Below are 16,450 nucleotides of genomic sequence, written 5' to 3'. Positions count from 1 at the left end.
TAACACAGAAACAATTCGCCTTCTGACAGAGCTTGGATTCTCATCAATTATCCGAAATCCTGCATAGAGCCATTGCAGAACACTCTGTTCTTGGGCGCCCGGCTCAACACGGTCCTGGCGACCCCCTCAGAGGAGGGGGACGGCCATCCTCGGGAAGGTGCAGCGCCTGTTTATGGCGCAGAATGCAATAGTGCAAGCCATCAAGCCACTGTTGGGCATGATGTCCTCCTGCACCTTGTCCCATTGTGCAGACTTCGGATGAGACCTCTTCAGGAGTTTCTGGATGCACGCTGGCTGCAGATCACAGGAACGTAGACTGACATGGTCCTTCTCAACCAGGAGTTCCGACACCATCAATGATGGTTGGGAGCCCGCCAGACACCTCCATACGAGGCCACGGTCACCAGAGACGCCTCCTGGAATAGTGGGGGGCCCACACCGGACAGTCCCACACCAGGGGCCTCTGTCTCCCAGAAGAAAAGGACCTCCACATCAACTTCCTGGAACTCGGGCCGTGTTCTGGGACCTCAGGTCATTCCTACCTCAGCTGAAGGGGAAGGTGATGAGCATCTTCACAGACAACAACACCACCATGTTTTACATCCAGAAGTGGGGCAGGACGTGCTCTCCTGTGTTTTCCCGGGAGGCCCTATGGCACTGGGCCATTCTGCAGGCCATGTTCCTCATACCCTTTCACCTGGCAGGCATCAAGAACACCATTGCAGACTAGGTCAGCAGGGAGTTGCGGTTCTGCCACGAATGGGAGCTTCAGCAAGTGCAAGTATCTCGTCTATTCAGCAAGTCGGGTTGCCCCAGATCGAAATCTTAAAGACAACGGCCAACTCCCAAGTGCCAGAGGTTCACTGCAGATTCCCTCAGCCTAGGAGCTGGGGGATGCCTTCTTGTTCCCATGGGAGGAGCCCTCCCCATACACATTTCCTCCAATTCCGCACCTGCTACGTATGATCAACACACTCGGATGTTGTCATTGGAGGATGATCCTCATTGCTCCGGCAGATCTGGTCACCGGTCCTGCTCCGTCAGTGGCTCCGTCCATTCGACTGCCTCCACTTCCTGACCTTCTCACCACAGAAAACTGAACGATACTACACCACGACCCAGCCTCACTGAGCCTATCCCTAGAATTTGGACATTACACTCTTACTCTCGCACTGGAATGCAAGAAGATCCTGTCCAAGGCCAGGGTGTCCTCTACGCTGTCATGCTACAGTCAGAAGTGGATGCAGAACATTACACCTCAGTGCATCACAGCCCTGCAGCTCCTTTCATACCTGCTTTCACTTTCCATGGCTGAGCTTGCTCACACCTCCATCAAGGTGCACCTGGCTGCCATTTTCAGGTACTCCCGAACACCATGCAAGCCCTCACTGTGGTCACACAAGCTAGTCAAGGAGTTACTTGAGGGCCTCTTCAGGACAATTCTGCTGGTGAAGGCTCCTGCTCCGGCACGGGAGCTCAACTTTGTGCTGACTAAATTGGTTGGGCCTCCTTTCGAACCTTTGCATCTGGCCCCTCTGAAGTTCCTCTCATGGAAGACGGCTTTCCTAGGGGCCACCACCTCAGCCAGACGGGTCAGGGAGATTCAGGCACCCTCCTGCAAGCAACCATATTTGTCTTTTCGTGCTGTAAGGGTGGTACTGGGGACCCCCCAACCGTTCTGCAGAATTCCATCTCAACAAGCCTTTGGTTCTACCAGTCTTCTTCCTGAATTCTTTGTGTGCGTAGACCTCCATATAGCAGCCCTGCAGATGTGGAGCAGAGGCACACCAGAGAGAAACTCTGTCGTTGCTGAAATTACTCTGGTGCAATGGGCTCTTGGCCGGCTTGGTAGAGGTCTGTTGGCCAGACGATGACAGTGCATGATGCAGCCAGCCACCTGAATATGGAAGCCTCAGACAGGGCCTTCCTGCGATTCACAGGTCCCAAGTTCACGAAGAGTTGAGATGTCTTCCGCAAATTAAGAGGGGCCAAACATGATGTGGTTCCCTTTAGTGCATTATCAGGGCTGCAGAAGCAATGGACAATGCATCCACATTTTTTTCAAAACTTAACTGCCACCAGCCTTTTCAGAAGATTCCTGGAAAGTGTTTAAAAAAAAATGCTACTTCTAGCATAGAGAAGGGGACACAGTGGCACCACAGCACTCCATCAAAGATAAAACACAAAACTCATAAAAAGCAGATGCCAACTCCTCAATTGGTGGGTTTAGGGACTCACTAGTGTACCCAAAAAGACATTGCAAAATGTACCGTATGGGTCCCTGGCAGCACACCACATAAGGTGAGGGTGCTATCATGGGAAAACATGGAGCCAAAACTAAGGGGGGGGGAGATCTCCCCACACAATTTGAACCTTGTAAGAAGGGTCCAGTGTTCTCAGAACAAAAGTAAAGTGAACCCTCAAAGGCTCATGACAGCGGTTTGCACACACAATTAATCTCTCGAAACACTTGTGTAATGGCGAGTGCAAGTAGTGGAATCAATAAGCATGTGGATGTAGGTGCTCAAAATTCAATAACAATTCAAACACAGTGCCAGGGCCACGGGTGCCCAATGTTAGGTAAGATTTTCACAGAAGTGGTAAATCTTCCTGACCTAGGTCAACCCTAGAACTTTTTTGCTTTACTAGTGGGATATTTTTCCTTAATACCTCAGTGAGTGGGAACCTTTTTCCACACTCACATAATATTCAACTCTTTTTATTGGTGTCATTTTTAAGACTCTCCATATTGTCTTTTTAAAGTTATCCTCTTTAACAACTTATTGGCAATAAGTGCCTGTTGTTGCTGGGTAACCCTAGAGGCTCCCCTTTTAACTTTCTTTTGCTAGCCTTGAATGAACTATAGTTCCCAAGGGTAAAAATCTTTGGATCCCTTTTACATTTTAAGTGAAACCAGCACACCCCACCTTATGTGGAGTGCTGGGGAGATACAATGTATCCCCTTTCACATTAAAATGTAACAATTCTGTTACAGGGACAAGCTTACCTTCAATGGCTGGTGGCAGTGATACTTTGTATTAATTTGGTGCACCTTTACCGCGGGCTGTGTTCACAGCTGCAGTAAAGACACCTAAGGGTGCTCATTTTACCAAAATGACCCATCTTCTTTTTTCGCAATTTTAGTGTTTCTTGTCGTTTTTTGCTCCTTCCCCTGACAATCCGAGCAGGAAATTCCTTTGTGTGATTTTTATCTTCGGAGGGAGTCCCCTGCGCTCCCCGCCCAGGCTCCAGTCTGTCTGTGAGGGCAGGAAGCGAGGGAGCAGTCCAAAACTCGTCAGCCCTTTGGTCCTTTTTCAAGCAAGGCATAAAACAATCAGGACAGCCAGCTACCCACTGGGATTTGACAACCAGACCACCCGTAAAATGCAGGGTGAGAATGTAGAGGTTGTTCTGTAGTTCCTGATAAATACTGCAAACCTGGAAGCTGAAGAAAAGTTGACCACTGGAACCGAAACCGAAGTGGAAGATGAAGGAAATGCGGCTGAAGCGATTTCCAGCGACCGGCGAGCCTGCTGTGTAACCGGAGCCTGCTGTAGCCTTTCCTTCCAATCGACCTGGGGACTCCGAAAACTACGACCCAGAGCCTGGTGGGACCCACTGGACACAGGAAGACCTGCATTTTGAGCCATCCCACGCTTTGCTGCGACCTTGCGTTGTTGCAATACCCCAATATCCTGGGAACTCGAGCCATCGTGCAGTGCACGGTCTTTACGAATTCCGAATCTTGCTGAAACTTCGTGAGCATCCTAGTGGATCTCCAGAGTCCCCCTGAACAGACTGCTGGACTTTCGTAACAACAAGAATTCAACCGCAATGTTCTGTCTTCTTCCGCAGAGCAGCATTCAGCCGCAAGGTAAACCTTGCCTAGAGCCGCCTTCATCAATTCCTGATGCAAAGTTCCTTCTGAATAATAGTCCCCATATTTAAAAAAGGCAACTGTAGCGATCGTAGGAATTATCGGCCAATATCACTAATCGATACTAGTGCAAAAATATTCGCGTCGTTAGTGTTGCCCGAACTTGAGAACTATATTTCTCCAGCATGGGGTCTGGCATGGATTCACATGCTCATAAATATTCCTCGTCGTCAGGCTGGGAATCCTCGGTAAAGAAAAAATCAGTTTGTTTAGTTTCTGAACTGTCTTTCTGCTAGTAACCAATCAATGGTCTCTGGGTCATACTGCCCCCAGCTAATGACTGCCCTCTACCTAATCCCCTCCTCTGGCAGCCATCTTCAGAGTTTTACTGCACGTTCAAGTGTTGGGAGCCCTTGTGCTATAGCTCTTGAGCTTTTACTGCGTTTTGCATTTTTTCGAAGAGTTTACTCTTATTTTTTTCGGTCAATCGAGCCTCAAGCTCCACCGATTCTACTTCCGATCAACAGGGAATTTTCTACGCCCCTCAAAGGCAAATTTTGGAGGATTCCGAAAGATCTTTGAGGCCAACCCCGCGTGGACATGGCCCAGGACAAAGGAAACATGACGCCTGAATCCAAGCTGTTCAGGAGCTGCCCTGGATGCGATTACAGAATGTCTTCAAGGAAGATGAGCACTCTCGGTGCCTCTACTCCCTTCACGACGACAAATTGCACGTGGAGAAGGACTGCATTTTGTAAGAACATGTCTGAGCGGACAATGAGGGATGGTCGTACCCGACTAACCAACTGGCTGGAGGTGATAAGCCCAGCAGCAGGTGAGAAGAGGAGGAAGTCCACCAAGCAAGTAGAGGCGAATCCATCCTCCCTCTTCTTTCCAGCCTTCACCTCATTCCCCTCCACCGAGGGATGAGACTGGAACGGAGACGGCGACGGCGGGGACAGACGACGGTGGTGACGACGGGACGGATCTCCCATCACCTCCTACCCGGGCCTCCCCTCCAGACGAAATTGGCTCTTTCCACGCCATGATCGCCAGGGCTTCGGAGCTCTTCCTTCTTCTGTTCTTCGGGACAAAATTGGAAGTTTTCCTCTACCAGCGACGGGAGGCCAAAAGGAAGACCATCCTCTCAGTACCATTAGTAGACAACATCTGGGACGAAGGACTGCCGCTACTCAAGAACCCATCCACGGCTCCTGCGAAGAGGGGCCAGTATGAGAGGAAGTACCGGGTCCCAGATTCTGCCCCGATGTGCTTCAGAGCTCAGCCGTCCCCGGATTTCGTGGTCTCTGCAGCAGCCAAGAAGAAGTCGGCAGGGGCGATGAGATCAACTTGCGCTTCCCCACCGGACGGCGAGGGGAAGAAGCTGGACGCCAGGGGGCGACGATTCATCTCGTTGGCTGCGACGACCATCAAAGCGGCCAACGCCCACGCAATCGTGGGGCGCTACGACAGGGAGCTGTGGTTCAAGATTGCTCCCCTCCTGGATTTCTTCCCAGACGACAAGAGGGCGGAAGCCCTTGAAATCCTGCAGGAAGGCAAGCTGGCTTCAGACCACGCCATCACGGTGGCCACGGACACGGACATCGCCGACATCGGCTTTCGCCAGATGGGCAACAGCGTTTGCCTTCGCCGGCGCGGTTGTCTTAAGGCCACCGATTTCCGTCAGGATGTGCAGACCAGGGTACTGGACATGCCCTTCAACGGGAACAACCTAATAGGCAAGGCAGAGGATGAGTCACTGCAGGCCATCAAGGCAGACACCGAGACAACCCGGGCCTTGGTTTCTCTCCATCAACGACGGCCGCTTTTTCAGACCTCCGGAGGCAAGTCTCAAGGTGCCTCCAAAGGATTTTGTGGCAGTTCCTTGTTGTACCGCCAAGCGGCCCATTCATCGTCGCAGGAGGCCTACAGAGGCTGCAGCAAGGCCAGAGGATGTCGCCAAGGAGGCCAAGGCCTCGGCGAAGCAGGATTGAACCGGCCCCGGCATCAGGCCCCCACCGAAGCACCACAATGGGAGGCAGGCTGGCGAAATTCGTCAGCGTGTCGGTGTCCATATCGTTGGGTGCTGGATGCGCTGGCCCACGGGCACACTCTGGAATTCCAAATAGTGTCCCCGTCTACCAACTGTGGCCTGGAAGGAAAATCACGTCCCACAGCTACTTCTGAAGGTACGAGCAATGCTAAAAAGGGCGCGATAGAGCTCGTCCCGAAGAGGCTCCGGAGTGTACTCGCGGTGCTTCCTCCGAAAGAAGACCGGCAGTTGGCGACCCATCCTGGACCTTAGTTGACTAAACAAATACATCAAGTCCCAGATTTCCGGATGGTCACCCTACAGCATGTGCTGGGACAGCTGGAGGAAGGCGACTTCCTATCGTAGCTGGACTTGGAGGATGCCTACTTCCACATCCGCATCCTCAAAGGACATTGAAAGTTCCTACGATTCGTGGTCCAAGGGCAACACTATCAGTTCAATGGCCTTCCCTTCGGATTGAAGGCGCCACCCAGGGTCTTCACCAAGTGCCTGGCACCAGAGGCGGCGCGGCTGCGCCTGCAGGGGATCCACGTCTACCCCTACCTACCTGGACGATTGGCTCATTCGAGCAAAGTCAAGGAAACTCGCCGTCGATCACACAGCAAAGACCGTCCAACTGCTCACTGATCTGGGATTCTCAATCAACTTCGCGAAATCCCACTTGGTACCGTCGCAAGACACCCTGTTCCTGGGAGCCAGACTCGACACAGTGACGCGATTGGCTTCGCTGTCGGGGGGGGGGGAAAGGGCGAAGGCCATCCTGGGCAAGGTACAACGGCTGTTGACAATGGACGTGGCCAGGGTGAGGTCCATCAAGTCCCTACTCGGCATGATGTCCTCGTGCATCTACCTCGTGCGCCTATGCAGGTTGCGGATGCAACCACTGCAGGAGTTCCTCGATGCCTGTTGGATGCAAGAGGCGGGCAGCTTCAAAGACAGGATCTCACTCAACGAGACTTTCCGCCAAGTGATCCGGTGGTGGGGCAATCGCGCGCATCTAGCGGCGGGCATGGACTTCCAGACCCCGGCACATCAGGAGACGGTGACAACGGATGCCTCCCTGGAAGGATGGAGAGCGCACCCCGGAGATCTCCACGCAAGAGGCCTTTGGCTCCCGGAGGAGAGGTCACTACACATCAACGTCCTGGAGCTCCGAGCCGTGTTCTGGGCCCTTAGGTCGTTCCTTCCGTCCCTCAAGGGCAAGGTGGTAAGGGTCTTCACTGACAACACCACCACAATGTTGTACATCAGGAAGCAGGGGGGCACCAGATCCCCAGCCCTATCCAAGGAAGCGAAGGATCTGTGGCACTGGGCCGTTGCCCAAGGGATGTTCCTGGTGCCCTTCCATCTGGCAGAAATAAAGAACACCATCGCCGACTCACTCAGCAGGGAGTTGCACTCGGGCCACGAGTGGGAACTTCGGCAGGATCAAGTGGATCTCCTATTCCGACAATGGGGCAATCCCCAGATCGACGGCGATGAGCGCCAAGTGCTGGCAATTCGCCAGCAGGTTTCCCCAGCCAGGGAGCATGGGCGATGCCTTCTCATTCCCCTGGGACGGCCTGTTCCTCTATACGTTCCCCCTGTTCCCGTTGGCTACTGCAACTCATCACTCAACTCAGACGGTCCCGGTGCAGGATGATCCTCGTCGCACCGGCGTGGCCGAGGCAGATCTGGTTAACGGACCTTCTGGACATGTCAGCGTTCCCCCCCCAACCCCCACGGTCAAACTATGGACAGATGCAGATCTTCTCTCCAGGGAAGGAGGCTCCATCCTCCATCACGACCCAGGATCGCTGAACCTGCAGGCCTGGCTCCTGCAGCACTAGAGTTTGGAGGGTACGATATCCCGAAGGACTGCAAGGAGGTGCTTGCAAAGGCCAGGGCTTCCTCGACTCTCAAATGCTATGGACACAAATGGAAGAGGTTCTGCGTGCACAGAAGATTAACCCTCTGCGGATTAGGGCCCCTCAAGTGCTGCCGTACTTGCTATCGCTGGCCAAGGCTGGGCTGGCACAAGCCTCCATCATGATCCATCTGGCGGCTATCTCCCACTACACTAGAACTCCGGGGCGATCATCTCTGTGGTCATCGCCTGGTGAAGAAGTTCATGAAAGGACTGTTCCGATCGTTCCCGCCGGTGAAGGCTCCGGCCCCAGCTTGGGAGCTCAACGTGGTGCTGACCAGGCTCATAGGGCCGCTATTCGAACCTCTGCATTCGGCACCGTTGAAGTTCCTGTCGTGGAAGAGAGCGTTTCATGTGGCCATCACCTCCGCACAACGAGTGGGAGAGATCCAGGCCCTCTCCTGTAAACCTCCATAACTGACATTCCACAAGACGAGGGTAGTACTGAGGACGCACCCCTCCTTCATGCCCAAGGTGCCGTCGGACTTCCATCTCAACGAGCCCTTGGTGTTACCTATTTTCTTCCCGTCACCTTCGTCGCCGGCTGAGAGGACTTTGCACTCGCTGGATGTGGCTAGTGCGCTGAAGTTCTACGTGGACCGCACAAAGAGTCTTCGGAAGACATCAGAGCTGTTTGTAAACTTTGGACCTGTGAACCAAGGGAAGGCCCTCTCGAAGGCTTCCGTTTCCAGATGACTTTCCGGCTGCTTCATGCACTGTCACCGGCTGGCAAACCGACCGTTGCCCGGCCGTCCGAGAGCCCATTCAACCAGAGCGATCGCTGCTACCACAGCGTTTTTGTCTGGTGTGCCCCTGCTGGACATCTGCAGGGCTGCTACGTGGAGGTCGACTCACACCTTCACGAGATTCTACTGCGTCGACCAGGATTCCAGGGAGTAGTCCAGAGTCGGCCAGGCAGTGCTGCGCAACCTGTTTTGAAGGTGAGCCTGGTGAGGAGGTAAGAGAAGCTTAATGTTGAGTTGTTGAAATGCTTAATGTTGAGCCTTGCCACCTCCCATGGTTGTGCATGTGTGTACTGCTATGTATTCTTGTATTCATGAGCATGTGAATCCATGCCAGACCCCATGCTGGAGAAGGATCAAGTTACTTACCTATAACTGTTGTTCTCCAGCATGGATTCACATGCAAATCCTCCCTCCTACCCCTCTGCGGCTCTTCTCTTGGTCCTACTGCCACTTTAAGTGCTACCAAATCTAAAGATTGCTGCCAGAGGAGGGGCTTAGGTAGAGGGCAGTCATTGGCTGGGGGCAGAATGACCCAGAGACTATTGATTAGTTTCTGAACTGTCTTTCTACTTGTAACCAAACTGAAACTGATTTTTTCTTTACCGAGGATTCCCAGCCTAACGACAGGGAATATTCATGAGCATGTGAATCCATGCCAGTCCCATGCTGGAGAGCAACAGTTACAGGTAAGTAACTTGTTCCATCAAAGAAGAACATCTTATCCAAAGCACAGATTGGTTTTAGAAAAAATATGGGGACAATGTTGAATGCAACTCTGATGTCACACATTTTGGCAAATACAAAAATAAAGGGGGCGGCTCCGGTTTATATCGAGATCAATCTTGCACCTAATGCAGCAAAAACAAGTATATTGGTCCTCCATGCAGGAAAGAAGTTAGACATTCAAATGGAAATTGGGTGACGTGGTGGTGGCCCAGCCATCAGAGATATGCTACTTAGGTTACCAACTCAGTAGCAACTCCTCGGTTAGCCTTTGGAAAGAAAGATTGAATAAAAAAGCACGGCCCCTTGCAAGCCAAATGAAAATCATCTTTGCGAAATACTGTAGTTTCTCCTTAATCCAGTTGCGGGATTTTCTCATAATGAAAGTACAGACTGTATAATTTACATTTTAGATATGCTTTTGTACAACCTAACCGTTTTCCTTGACACGTTACAGGGCCGTTTAATTAAAGAAGCATTGCATTTAGCATTAGCCATACCTAATTGTGTCATTAGACATGAGTTGGGATAATTTCATTATCACGTAGGGTATTCCTCCGAGTAACAGCCTATACGTTGAATTGCAAGCATTGATTAAGGCACAAACGGTCCCTTCAATTAATCAGTATAAAACATGTATGCAGAATGTATTGGAGGGTCTATTGATCTCCCCGGATGATCTTTACCTCAGACCGGCGTATGTTAAAAAAAAAACTGTTTGAGAAAGACTGGATATACACTATTGAACAAATACAACAATATTCAACATATACTGAATATGCCAAATTTATCCATAAGCGAGTTCCGTGTAGCAAGTATCTGTATTTTTCGAAGTAAGACCATAAGAGCATATTATATGTGCTTCAAATTGAATCCGTATCATACGAAGGAGCGATGTAGAAATTGGGCCAATATGTCAACTGAAATGCAATGTATGAAATGCCGATTTCCTGATTGTTACGAGCCCTTGGAGACACTGAACCATTTGGTCTTGGAATGTCCACACTTCAAATCAGCGCACTCTATGCTCCTAATGAAATTTGCACATTCTGACTTTGCGGACTCAAAAGAATACATGTGGAAAAGGTTGATGAATTGCAATTACTATCCGATAATATTTGCACTAGGCCATCGCTGAAGGATCATAGAAAATGAGCTGGCCTTGAATGCCTAAAGATGACCTATGCAGAAAAAGATGAATTTGATATTTTAATCGTTTTTACATATTGTGAATATGATAATTTTTGTCTTTTTTATCTGTTGGAAAGTAAATTAATTGTCTTAGTATTGTAAATATGTAATGGACTTAATAATGAATGTACAATGTTTTGTAAAGGTTATATTAACTAAATACAAATAAATAAAAACATTTTTTTTTTTTTTAAAGTTCCTTCTGAGGTCTTGTTTACAGTCACCACAACTGTTAGGCAGAATCCTGTGCAGTTCCCTTAGGGAGCACTACAGAAGATTAGGACTACAGGTGAGAGCAATAAATCGCCTTTGGTATCAGTCGGTACCATAAAGATTTAGTTGGTAGCTGTGGCTGAGCAATCAGACTTATCTCAATAGGGAGATGAGCAGTATTCAGGGTTTACACAATAAGCCTACAGTACTATGCCACAAGGAAACACTGACCGAAACTTTGTAAAAAAAAAGTAGATATATATTTATTTTATACACTTCTAGTAAAACACATTCATCACAGTCATCAAGCAAGTTAAAATAAGTCAATGAAAAATATACACACTCCCTATTTAAATTGTTGAGCAAAAGGGCACAGTGAAAACCACACACAAGGGATACTATAGCAATTTCTCATAAGGGAGGGAAAGCACAAGTTATATAGAAATATCTTCTTACACACCCTAGCAACACTTCCCATAAGCTTGTGAACCAGTTTAAGCAAGACAGTGCATCAGTATAGGAAATACTTAAATGAAAACTGAGCAAAATGGCATTTCACAAGTTCTAAAAAAAAAGGGGGAAGAAAAGGGTAGTTATAAGAAGTAGGTGCACCAACACAGTTCTAATTGAAATGCAAGCTAAAGAAGGCAGTTCTAACAAATGTAGCCAGAGTCAGTAGGCCTGTGCCAGAGTCAGTGGTACAGAGCAAGGGCTCAGGAGCAAAATGACCTTGTAGCTGCAGTCAGGTCTTTGGTTAACGATTTGGTGGATGCAGAAGATGAAAGACAATGTTGAGAGGGGGGCGCCCAACCCAACAGGTAGGTAAAGGATTTAGAACACCTTTAGAGCTACCACGAAGAAAGGGCGGCCTGGCGGAACAATGTACCTTTAAAATGAAGAAGTGGCTCCTGCGGTGGCAGTTGTTCCTGGTAGTTCCTGCAGTTCGGGGGATCCAGCAGAGGAGGAGAGGCTCTCGTCGTGGAGGAAGGTTCGAGTTACTGCACTACCAAGGGATGAAACCAGCCGCGGTGCTGCCTGACGAATAGAAGGTACGCTCCTTTAAATCGCGGTCCGGGTGGACGGGTGCCTGGCTATCCGGTTTCAAAATACAGGGTACTGGCGATTCAACCAGGGCAGGTCCGGGGAGACGATTGGCAAACTGGTTGGCCCCACCAGCTCAATGGAAGAAGGCTCTTTCAGATGAAGATCTTCTCTCGTCGTGTGGAGAAAAGTGGTGAGACGCTGCAGCAGGGCTTCACTGGTGGTTCAGTCGTTGCAGCGGTCTTTGGCTTATCTCCTCTTCGGCTTCTTAGTTCCAGTGGCGACGTCTTGCTCTTCCAGTCCTCAGGACCCTGCTTTTATGCAAAAAGATTCCCATTAATACAGCCTAGCCGTCACTCGCACAGTGGAGTGGTCATCTTGGCGGGAGACCCTCCAGCCTATCAGGATAGAGTGCGACATGGGTTGCTGAGGCAACCCTGTCCAGGGGTCCTACTCCCCCTCCCACACAATGGACCCACCCCAGACCCAGTGGCACTGAAAGGAGGGCTTCTCGGCAGAAGCCCGCCAAAAGGACGAACAAAGGATCCCCGACCTGGGTTAGGAGTTTAGAGAAAGACACGAGAAAGAAGTTAATTGTAAAGTTAATATTAAAATACACCGGCGGTATGTTAGAGGCTGTCAGAAAATGTGGTAGCCTCGAACAATGGGAAAATCCCATAGGAAAATATTTGCATTTGAATATTTTCGGTAGTAACCACTGCCACCAGCCAGAAACGTTTGTGAGGGGGACTGTATGGTACCCTCTCGAAAATAAACATAAGGGAAAAACTATTCCCAGTACTTCCATAGTAAGATGGGTTGTACTGGTTTAGTTCACAAAAATTGACTAGTAAAGTCAATGGGGACTTTACATGCCCTGGGGACAGTAGTCAGTCCCAGGGTATGGAGTCTGTTTGGGGGTTGCTACAACACCCCTGTGTCACTGAACGGAGTGTGCTGTGTAACACATGTGAATAAAGATGGTTCCTATGGAGGTGAGAGAAATTGTCTATGGAGGTGAGAAACTCCATAGACATTAAAGACAAAAATAGCCTAGAACACACATAGCAAAAAAAATGCCTAAGAGTGGTAAAAAAGAGTCTCACTCTTAGCAGGAGAAAAAAACAAACCCTTCAAATCCTGTAAAGCTGCTGGGGGACTCTATAGGTAAGAGAAATTAGTCATAAGATGAGAATTCTCCCTAACAACGACAAGGAATCCACTGGCCGGGTATTTGGCTGCAGACCCCGAGGTCCTCCTGCTGCAACATCTTCTTCAATGCTGTGATACTGTGTTGGCTTGGATATGTACTTACCTTTATCCTGTTAGGATTTCTGTGCAGCTGTGGGTTGTTTTATGTGATGGGGAGGCTTCTCATCCAGTGCACACAGTTCCACTGCTAGAATCCTGCTAGTGTGTCTTCTGTGAAGCCCCTGGACCCTCTTCTAACTCAAAGTACTCACCTGTTTGCCCAGTATTCCTAAGGAACTCTGACTTTTGCTACTAAAGAACCTATCTCGACCCTGCCTGTTGGTCTCTAGTCCTAGTGACCCCACCCCCTTCTGCCACTGAGAACCCTCATGCTCCAAGAGTAAGGGAAAGACTTTCAAGGGATTGGGACTTTTGCCTAGAAAAGAAAATAAGTGTTTTAAAGTTACTTACTTGTAAAGAGTTGGTTGGTAACTGTAATTCTACGAGTGAACAGTTACAAAAGTTCTTACTTACCTTTGATGTGTGATGCACTATTCTTAAAAGTATGGTTAACATATTTTCTTCGTGCAAAAGAAGATGCCCTGAAATAACAGGGTATAACTAGGGGCACACACAAAGTACCAAGAAATCAGGTACAGAATTAGTATATGTTACCACCTATTCACAGCAGAGCAATCAGGTGAGAATAATACTAAAGAAGAATTGGGGATTACTAACCCTTGACCCAAATCTGGCAAGACTCTTCCCAACGACACCACTCTTTGCTTATAGCAAGAGTAGAAGTATTCGTGATTCTTTGATCAAATCAGACTTCAGTCACAAGAAAGACACATTAAAGATCCACAAGGGAACACTGCCATGCAATAATTGTAGCTGCTGCCATAATGTGATCCAAGGCAACCAAGTAAATCACCCTCATAAAGGGTTTTCAATACCACTAAAACACACGTCTACATGTGACACTATGAATGTAATCTATGGGTTAAAATGTCCATGTGGTTTCTTCTATGTAGGCCTGACGGGCAGGAAGGCCAAAGTTAGATGGGGAGAACACAAGTCGAACATCAGACAATCTTCACCTAAATCCCCGGTGGCTATGCACTTTAAAGAATACAAACATACAGTTGCACAAGTCAAGTTTATAATCCTGGAGCATGTGATCTTACCCAGAAGAGGTGTCCTGAGCAGTTTGTCTCCATCCCTGCTGAATCTGAACATGTATGCCTGTGCCAAGTTCGTGTCTGCACCCTCCCTGGTGAAGAATGGCTCCAGGCTCCTTTGTCGACCCCTCTCCGCTTCTGTGCTGAACCGACCAGAAGCCAGTACAGAGCAGGTGCTCTCCGTGCTGCCAGTCCAGAATGTCTTGGCCCAAGTCTCCCGTCGTGTGTTTCAAACCAGTGCTGTGTCCAGAGACATTGACACTGCTGCCAAGGTTATTGGCGCTGGAGCTGCCACTGTTGGAGTAGCTGGATCTGGGGCCGGCATTGGAAGTGTTTGGAAGTCTCATTATTGGATATGCCAGAAACCCATCCCTTAAGCAGCAGCTCTTTTCGTACGCCATCCTTGGATTCGCCCTTTCCGAAGCCATGGGCCTCTTTTGTTTGATGGTCGCCTTCCTCATCCTGTTTGCCATGTGAGACGTGTCTCCTGTCCCAGGCTTTTCAACATATTTTCAGATGTATGTAGCGGTATTCATTCCATTACCCAGGGACCCTTGTAATTCTCCCTATTTGCGCTCCCTTTCGTCCATTGTGCACAGGTAATCCGTTGGGACGTCTGTTTCTCTGAAGGAAGGTCAATAAATACTGTAATTATAGAGAAAAAAAAAAAAGAAATTGTTACAACAGAGAGAAGTGCATTGGATAGACAAGCTCGACTCAATGTCCCCCCGGGGGATGAATTTAGATTGGGATCTATCTTGTTACCTGTGAAGATCAAGTTGTAAATTTGTTCTTTAATACCAAACTGTTTGCTCCCTGGCTTTGACGTTTTCATGTACTAATGTTAATAAGAATACACATATAAGACCAGATGGTATGTCACCTGTCAATATTGGACTTGTTCTGTCTATTGAGTCACCCGAGAACCCTGCTAGTAGCACTGAAGCAGAAATTGGTTACATCGCTGTTTATGCCAACTAAGATATGGTGCTTTTCTATGGAGATGTGACAATACTGTGTTTTTGAACAAGAGGCATGTTTAATCAAGTCATTACATATTAGCAAGAGTTGTACATAAATTTGTGTTGCTGCAATTGAATCATTTCACTGAGGTCCAAAGTAAGGAATTTAGTATAATATGTGCATTTAACATTTCCCTACTTGAAGCGTAATATTAGAAAAACATGCTGTTGGCTGGTTCACGCGACAATCAGTCTGTAAACGCGTAGATTACATTATTAAAAAAAGGTTCTTAGTTGATCTATTATCAACTTTTAAAGAAATATAGCCGACATCAGCACAACACGGTGTTTATTCATATAGATGGTTATACTATCAGTATCTAATTAATATTAACCACGTTACCATAACATGTCCATCACGTGAGCAAATTGCAGAATCTGCACCCTCCTGGGTGAGTACTTTGACTCATATAGATGGTTCAAATCTTAACATCTAGTAAATACAAATCACGTGACCTCACACACGTATCGCGTGACTTGCAGAATCTACACCATTCTGGGTGAGTGCTTTGATACTCACCCAAAATGGAGGTCAAGGTGCTGAAGTGTAACGCACTAGATGTGGCAGCGTAGATTAGAGGGAGTAACCAGCAAGGTACAGTGTTTACTCACAGTACCCGCCACTCGATCAAAGTAGTCGGGAGAATTAGCAGCTCAGACAGATTGTCCACCCACGGAGGAAGCAGACGAACACTAACGCGGCTCACGCGCACCAGCCGGGCGCATCTCACGCTCCGTGTTGCATGTGGCGCGTCCGCGCGAGGTAGGCTTTATACCTGAATTGTTTTCTAAGTTCGCTACTTAGCATATCTAAATACTGGAGTTCAGCGGGACCATAACTTAGACCCATATTATTTCTAATAGGAACCGTCTCATCCATAAGGAGCCCATTATCACAGCTCTGGCGACACAAATTATAGTGCAACATTGAGAACTGATTCATCCGTGCCTACGGAGGTCGTTTTCTCGTTTCTAAGCGGATCGTAGTTCCACAGGTATGCCTATCTATTCTTATGTTTACAAGTCACCAGAGACACGCTTATGGCTAATCTAAAACACACTAATGGAGACTCGGGTATCTCATTACAGACAGGGCAGTCCAAGGGAATCTGCAGATATCATTTCGGAGCAGATTAAAAGAATACTATGAGTGAGTATTTTTGGAATGGTTGAACATGACACTTGAAACTATGTAACTAGGAGTTTGGAGTGGGACCCAGCGCATACTTTTGCGCCTATTCCCACACAAACTCCGATGATGACTGTACTAGGTGATACTATCGAAGGTAGTAATACAATGATGTCT

At 48.4% G+C, this 16,450-nt stretch overlaps 1 protein-coding gene and 1 pseudogene across 3 annotated transcripts in view; both read left to right on the top strand.

The window, feature by feature from the left end:
• Positions 1-16,450, top strand: part of ACVR2A (activin A receptor type 2A) — an 853,417-nt gene that overhangs the window by 712,128 nt on the left and 124,839 nt on the right. The gene's annotated exons all lie outside the window — the stretch shown is intronic.
• Positions 14,044-14,797, top strand: LOC138488992 (ATP synthase F(0) complex subunit C2, mitochondrial pseudogene; annotated as a pseudogene).

The sequence above is a fragment of the Ambystoma mexicanum genome, chromosome 9 (assembly GCF_040938575.1).
Source record: "Ambystoma mexicanum isolate Mex_15411 chromosome 9, UKY_AmexF1_1, whole genome shotgun sequence".
Lineage (NCBI taxonomy): Eukaryota > Metazoa > Chordata > Amphibia > Caudata > Ambystomatidae > Ambystoma > Ambystoma mexicanum.
The sequence above is the reverse complement of the archived record's forward strand: the minus strand, read 5'-3'. Positions and strand labels throughout refer to the sequence as shown.